Raw genomic sequence first — 6,158 nt, 5'->3', positions numbered from 1 at the left:
AAACACTCTAGAGGGAACGAACAGGAGAATAACAGAGGTAGAAGATAGGATTAGTGAGGTAGAAGATAGAATGGTAGAAATAAATGAATCAGAGAGGAAAAAAAAGAAAAATGAATTAAAAGAAATGAGGACAATCTCAGAGGCCTCTGGGAAAATGTTAAACGCCCCAACATTCGAATCATAAGAGTCCCAGAAGAAGAAGACAAAAAGAAAGACCATGAGAAAATACTTGAAGAGATAATAGCTGAAAACTTCCCTAAAATGGGGAAGGAAATAATCACCCAAGTCCAAGAAACCCAAGAGTCCCAAACAGGATAAGCCCAAGGCGAAACACCCCAAGACACATATTAATCAAATTAACAAAGATCAAACACAAAGAACAAATATTAAAAACAGCAAAGGAAAAACAACAAATAACACACAAGGGGATTCCCATATGATAACAGCTGATCTTTCTTTAATAGAAACTCTTCAGGGTAGGAGGGAATGGCAGGACATAGTTAAAGTGATGAAAGAAAATAACCCGCAGCCCACATTACTGTTCCCAGCAAGGATCTCATTCAAATATGAAGGAGAAATCAAAATCTTTACAGACAAGAAAAAGCTGAGAGAATTCAGCACCACCAAACCAGCTCTCAAACAAATGCTAAAGGATCTTCTCTAGACAGGAAACACAACAAGGGTGTATAAACTCAAACCCAAAACAATAAAGTAAATGGCAACGGGATCATTAGTTCAGTTCAGTCACTTAGTCGTGTCCGACTCTTTGTGAGCCCATGAATCGCAGCACACCAGGCCTCTCTGTCCATCATCAACTCCCGGAGTTCACTGAGACTCACGTCCATTGAGTCAGTGATGCCATCCAGCCATCTCATAGGGACACAGTCCACCTCACCTCCGTAGGTTGCCCTTCAACACTGTGTTGATCTCTGGCCTGCTATGCGGGCAGCTTAGATTCTAATCTGGTCCTACTCCTGTGTCTGCTTGCTTCCAATGTCCACAGCTATCAGAACTAGCACATTTTCTTATGTAGGAGCTCTCAGGGTCCTTTTATATATTCCGTAGACAGAGAATCTGCCTAGTTGATTGTGTGGATTTAATCTGCAGCTTGTACAGCTGGTGGGATGGTTTTGGGTCTTCCTTAGCCACACTGCCCCTGGGTTTCAATTGTGGTTTTATTTCCACCTCTGCAGGTGGGTCGTCCACTGCACTTTACTCCTGAGGCTGCACTGGAGGACTTGGGTCTGCCCCAGTGAGGGCCAGGTATGGAGGTGGTGCAGCTGTTTGGGTCACAGGGGTTCTGGCAGCACCAGATACTCAGGGGAGTTGGCAGCTAGGGCAGCAGGAGGTATAGTACTCTAGAAGACTATGGGGAACCAGTATTGGCCAATACACTCCAGTATTCTTGCCTGGAGAACCCCACCGACAGAGAAACCTGGCAGGCCACAGCCCACAGGGTCTCAAAGAGGTGGACACAACCAAAGTGACACCGTGTGCATAGATGCAGAGCCTGTGGAAGCTCTGCCCCAGTGAGGGTTGAACATGAAGGTGATGCAGCTGCTTGGGTCACGGGGACCCTGATGACACCAAATCTGCAGGGACACAGACTGCCTCAGCCACGGGAGTTATGGCCCTATCAGAGTTTGTTTTTGTTTGTTTGTTTGTTTGTTGAGCCTCTGGTAGCTAGCAATCAGAAGGCCTCTTTGGCTAGTCTTTCTCCATAGCTCTGCGGGTTCAGGCATTTAGACAGTTCCCTTGCCTGGGGTCCTTCTCTGTTGTTCCGTGTCAGGCACATAGAGGACCCCCTCCTGCCCCCACTGGGGTCCTACTCTGTGGATCAGCGCATCAGGCATTTAAAGGGGCATCCTGGGTGGGGTCCTACTTTGTAGATCTGAATGTCAGGCACATAGAGGGTCCCCGCCCCCCTGCTGGGGTCCTACTCTGTGGATCAGCGTGTCAGGCACTTAAAGGGGCACCCTGAGTGGGGTACTACTCTGTACTTCGGTGGGTGATAGGCCAGCCTTGCTATTGTTCAGCTGAACAAGAGGAACTCTCATTCATTGTTAATGGGGATGCAAAATGGTACAGTCATTTTGGAAGCAATGTCTTACTTAGCTAAACACTGTCATACCCTATGACCTAGCAATTTTGCTCCTAGATAGTTCACCAAATAATTTGAAAGCTAATGCCCACACAAAAACATGCACATGAGTTCTCCAGGCCAGAATACTGGAGTGGGTAGCCTTTCCCTTCTCCAGGGGATCTTCCCAAGCCAGGGATCGAACGCAGGTCTCTCAGTCTGGAAAACACTGCATGATACCAATTATACCACATTCTGGAAAAGGTAAAACTGTAGCGCGAAGAAAAAATATCAGAGGCTTTTTTCCTTTTGCTGCAAAATACTTTTATTAGTTTGGATACAGTTTGTCAACACTCAACTATTCTTCTTCTTTGATGCGAAAATCCACTTCATCGGGGGCTCGGGTGTCCCATATCTCATATATCGTAATGTTATTCCATCCGTCAGCAAGAACCTGGATATTGGGACATTGGCGTTGATCACCGGTTGCAGCAGTGAGTTTCAGACTCCGGACCCTGGACACAAGGTTCACCAGTGTCGTCTCGACCTGGGTTAAGGCACCGCACATAGAGTCTTTGTAGGGGGAAGCCCTTATCTTCTTTCTTCCTGGAGAGCCAGATGAACAGCCCTGACAGCCAGGAGGAGTGCCCGCGATACTTTTGTTATCGCCTCCAGGAAACTTCAGGATCACCAAAAACATGAGGAAGATTAACAGCCAGTGCGACTTGCTCCCAAACCAGCCTGGGACATGCTCTGGTTGATTCTGCCGAACGCGGAAGTGCCTTCCACTGGGCACCATCCACGGCAGTTCTTCGGCTTCATCTCTCAGAACATAAAACACATAGGCAAAGACAAACGAGATAAACGTAGGCCAAAAAAATAACCATATTACAGAGCGCATCGTGAGCTGAGACCAAGTGGCTCCTGGTGCGCTGGTCTGCGCTGGCACCTGGAGACTGAGGACCAGGCAGGGCTGGGCCCTTGGTGACATCACAGAGGGCCCCACCCCCACCAGAACCCATGTGGCCAGGGTATGACTTCAGGGCAGAGGGTAAGGAGGCCTGCAGGGGTCAACCGGGAGTAGGGTTTAGAGGGACATGGGGCCATTTCCAGTGGGCAATTGAAAACGAGGCGAGGAGTGACAGAGTGCCATCCCCATGCCAGTGTATTCTTTCTGAACCTGGTGTTCTACTGGGAGGGTGGGTCCATCTTCTATTTTTATTTTTCCATTTGTTGAATCCAGACACTGTGGTGAGCAGAGCAGAACCAGGGGCATGTGCCCCTGTGGAGCAGAAAGCCAGGTGGGAAAGAAAGATATTAAACCAGAGGCCACAAACTAGGAGCCACTGATGTTTTGTGCGGCCTACCACTGTCCGAAAAATGACTGTGCTCAGTGCTAAGTCCTGTCTGACTCTTTGCCACCCCATGGACTGTAGCCTGCCAGGTTCCTCTGGACAAGGAAAGTCAGGGGCATCACCAGTGATGCAGTAGGGGTGGGCAATGAGGTAGGTACTCTCTAAGATCCCTCCCAGATCAGAGGTTCTGTAATCCTGCATGGCAATTTCCCAGAGGGCAGGGATGCACCTCCCGGGTAACAAGCAGTGGAACTGGCACATCTCTGGGGAGTTGCTGAGTTGGCAAAACTACACTGTCTCTGATGCACCTGTGGATGAGCAAGTACTGGCTGCACTCCTCCTCCCCGTCTGTGCATGTCTAACTGCCACATGTGTTTGAAGGTGACCTTGCTCTGCAGGTGTGGCTTGAGAGCTGTGTTCCTTCCTTCTCTAGGAAGACGACCCTTCTTTGTGCTGTGCGAGTTGACAGTCCGAATGCACATCTATGGCTGCAGCACTCGGCACTGTGCCTTTCTGTCTGGGCCGGTTGTTTTCAGACTTGAGTGTGTATCAGGGTCACCTAGAGGGCTTGCAAAGTCCCATATTGCTGGATCTCAGTCCCCAGTCAGTCCTGGGTGGGACTTGAAGACTGCCACTTCTGCAGGTCTCTGGGCAACACTGAGAACCACCCTCCAGACAATGGCTTCACTCACAAAGACGTGGCTTCCCTCTGACTGCTGTGCACTGGACCTGAGGGGCCAGTGGGAGTGGAGTGGCAGCAAGAGCACCGAACTGGAGCCTGAAGACCAGGGTTCTACACTGCACCTGCCCTCTTGCGAGCTGTGTGACCTTAGGCAAGCCTCAGCACCTCTCTGTGCCTGTAGCTGCCTCACAGGCACAAGGATGCGATGAAGTTGGTAACTGCTACTCTGGGTGTTTCTGCAATTCAGAGTTGGTCTGTCACTCTTGTCCTGAGCCTAGTCTTCCCAATTGGGAAGCCAGATACCCCCACAGCACCCCACCCCCAAGCATCCAAGTGCCCACTTCTGTCCACAATCACTCCCAGCTGGAGTGGTCCACTTGCTTGGGGGTCTCCTCCTACAGCCAGCCGTGTATGGAGCCCAAAGGGTGAAACTGGTGTCTCCCTCTTAGAGATCCACGTCTACCACTTGGGGGTATGTGTGTCTTGAGTGTGCTATTTCAAACGCCTTTTAGCACAGAGATAAGGATACAGAATCCTAGAGCTAGTCTCCTGCTGGTAAAGTCTGATGCTAACGACTTACTGTGTTACCTTGGGCAAGTTAGTTAACATCTCTGAGCCTCACATACCCGACTTTAAAATGGAAAAACAGTACCTACTTCATGGGATTGCTGTGAGGACTAAATGAGATCATGTATGCCAGGCCTTTACTCCTGGAAGATAGTAAGTGCTTAACATGGTAGCTTTTGTTTCTCTAAATGAAGCTATTGGCCCTCTTTATAACACCAGACATTAAAATTACATTAAACAATGGAAACAATGACAGACTTTATTTTCTTGGGCTCCAAAATCACAGCAGAGGTGACTGCAGGTCAGCTCAGTCGCTCAGTCGTGTCTGACTCTTTGCTACCCCATGAATCGCAGCACGCCAGGCCTCCCTGTCCATCACTAACTCCCGGAGTTCACCCAGACTCACGTCCATTGAGTCAGTGATGCCATCCAGCCATCTCATCCTCTGTCATCCCCTTCTCCTCCTGCCCCCAATCCCTCCCAGCATCAGTGTTTTCCAATGGGTCAACTCTTCGCATGAGGTGGCCAAAGTACTGGAGTTTCAGCTTTAGCATCATTCCTTCCAAAGAAATCCCAGGGCTGATCTCCTTCAGAATGGACTGGTTGGATCTCCTTGCAGTCCAAGGGACTCTCAAGAGTCTTCTCCACACCACAGTTCAAAAGCATCAGTTCTTCGGCGCTCAGCCTTCTTCAAAGTCCAACTCTCACATCCATACATGACCACAGGAAAAACCATAGCCTTGACTAGACGAACCTTTGTTGGCAAAGTAATGTCTCTGCTTTTGAATATGCTATCTAGGTTGGACATAACTTTTCTTCCAAGGAGTTAGCGTCTTTTAAATTCACGGCTGCAGTCACCATCTGTAGTGATTTTGGAGCCCAGAAAAATAAAGTCTGACACTGTTTCCACTGTTTCCCCATCTATTTCCCATGAATTGGTGGGACCGGATGCCAAGATCTTCATTTTCTGAATGTTGAGCTTTAAGCCAACTTTTTCACTCTCCACTTTCACCTTCATCAAGAGGCTTTTTAGTTCCTCTTCACTTTCTGCCATAAGGGTGGTGTCATCTGCATATCTGAGGTTATTTATATTTCTCCTGGCAATCTTGATTCCAGCTTGTGTTTCTTCCAGCCCAGCATATCTCATGATGTACTCTGCATAGAAGTTAAATAAGCAGGGTGACAATATACAGCCTTGACGAACTCCTTTTCCTATTTGGAACCAGTCTGTTGTTCCATGTCCAGTTCTAACTGTTGCTTCCTGACCTGCATACAAATTTCGCAAGAGGCAGATCAGGTGGTGTGGTATTCCCATCTCTTTCAGAATTTTCCACAGTTTATTGTGATCCACACAGTTAAAGGCATTGGCATAGTCAATAAAGCAGAAATAGATGTTTTTCTGGAACTCTCTTGCTTTTTCTATGATCCAGCGGATGTTGGCAATTTGATCTCTGGTTCCTCTGCCTTTTGTAAA

General features: G+C 48.3%; 1 pseudogene across 1 annotated transcript; it reads right to left on the bottom strand.

Moving 5' to 3' along the window:
• Window positions 1–2,379: 2,379 nt before the first annotated feature.
• Window positions 2,380–5,494, bottom strand: LOC147340800 (protein FAM209 pseudogene; annotated as a pseudogene). The gene has a single exon (XR_015159062.1). The product of XR_015159062.1 is annotated as a protein FAM209 pseudogene (transcript).
• Between the last annotated feature and the right edge of the window lie 664 nt (window positions 5,495–6,158).

Source organism: Bos grunniens, chromosome X (assembly GCF_055505025.1).
Source record: "Bos grunniens cultivar Pamir isolate PY7600 chromosome X, Bosgru_T2T1.0, whole genome shotgun sequence".
NCBI classification, from domain to species: Eukaryota; Metazoa; Chordata; class Mammalia; order Artiodactyla; family Bovidae; genus Bos; species Bos grunniens.
Note: the sequence above shows the minus strand (reverse complement) of the source record. Positions and strands in the feature narration are given on the sequence as shown.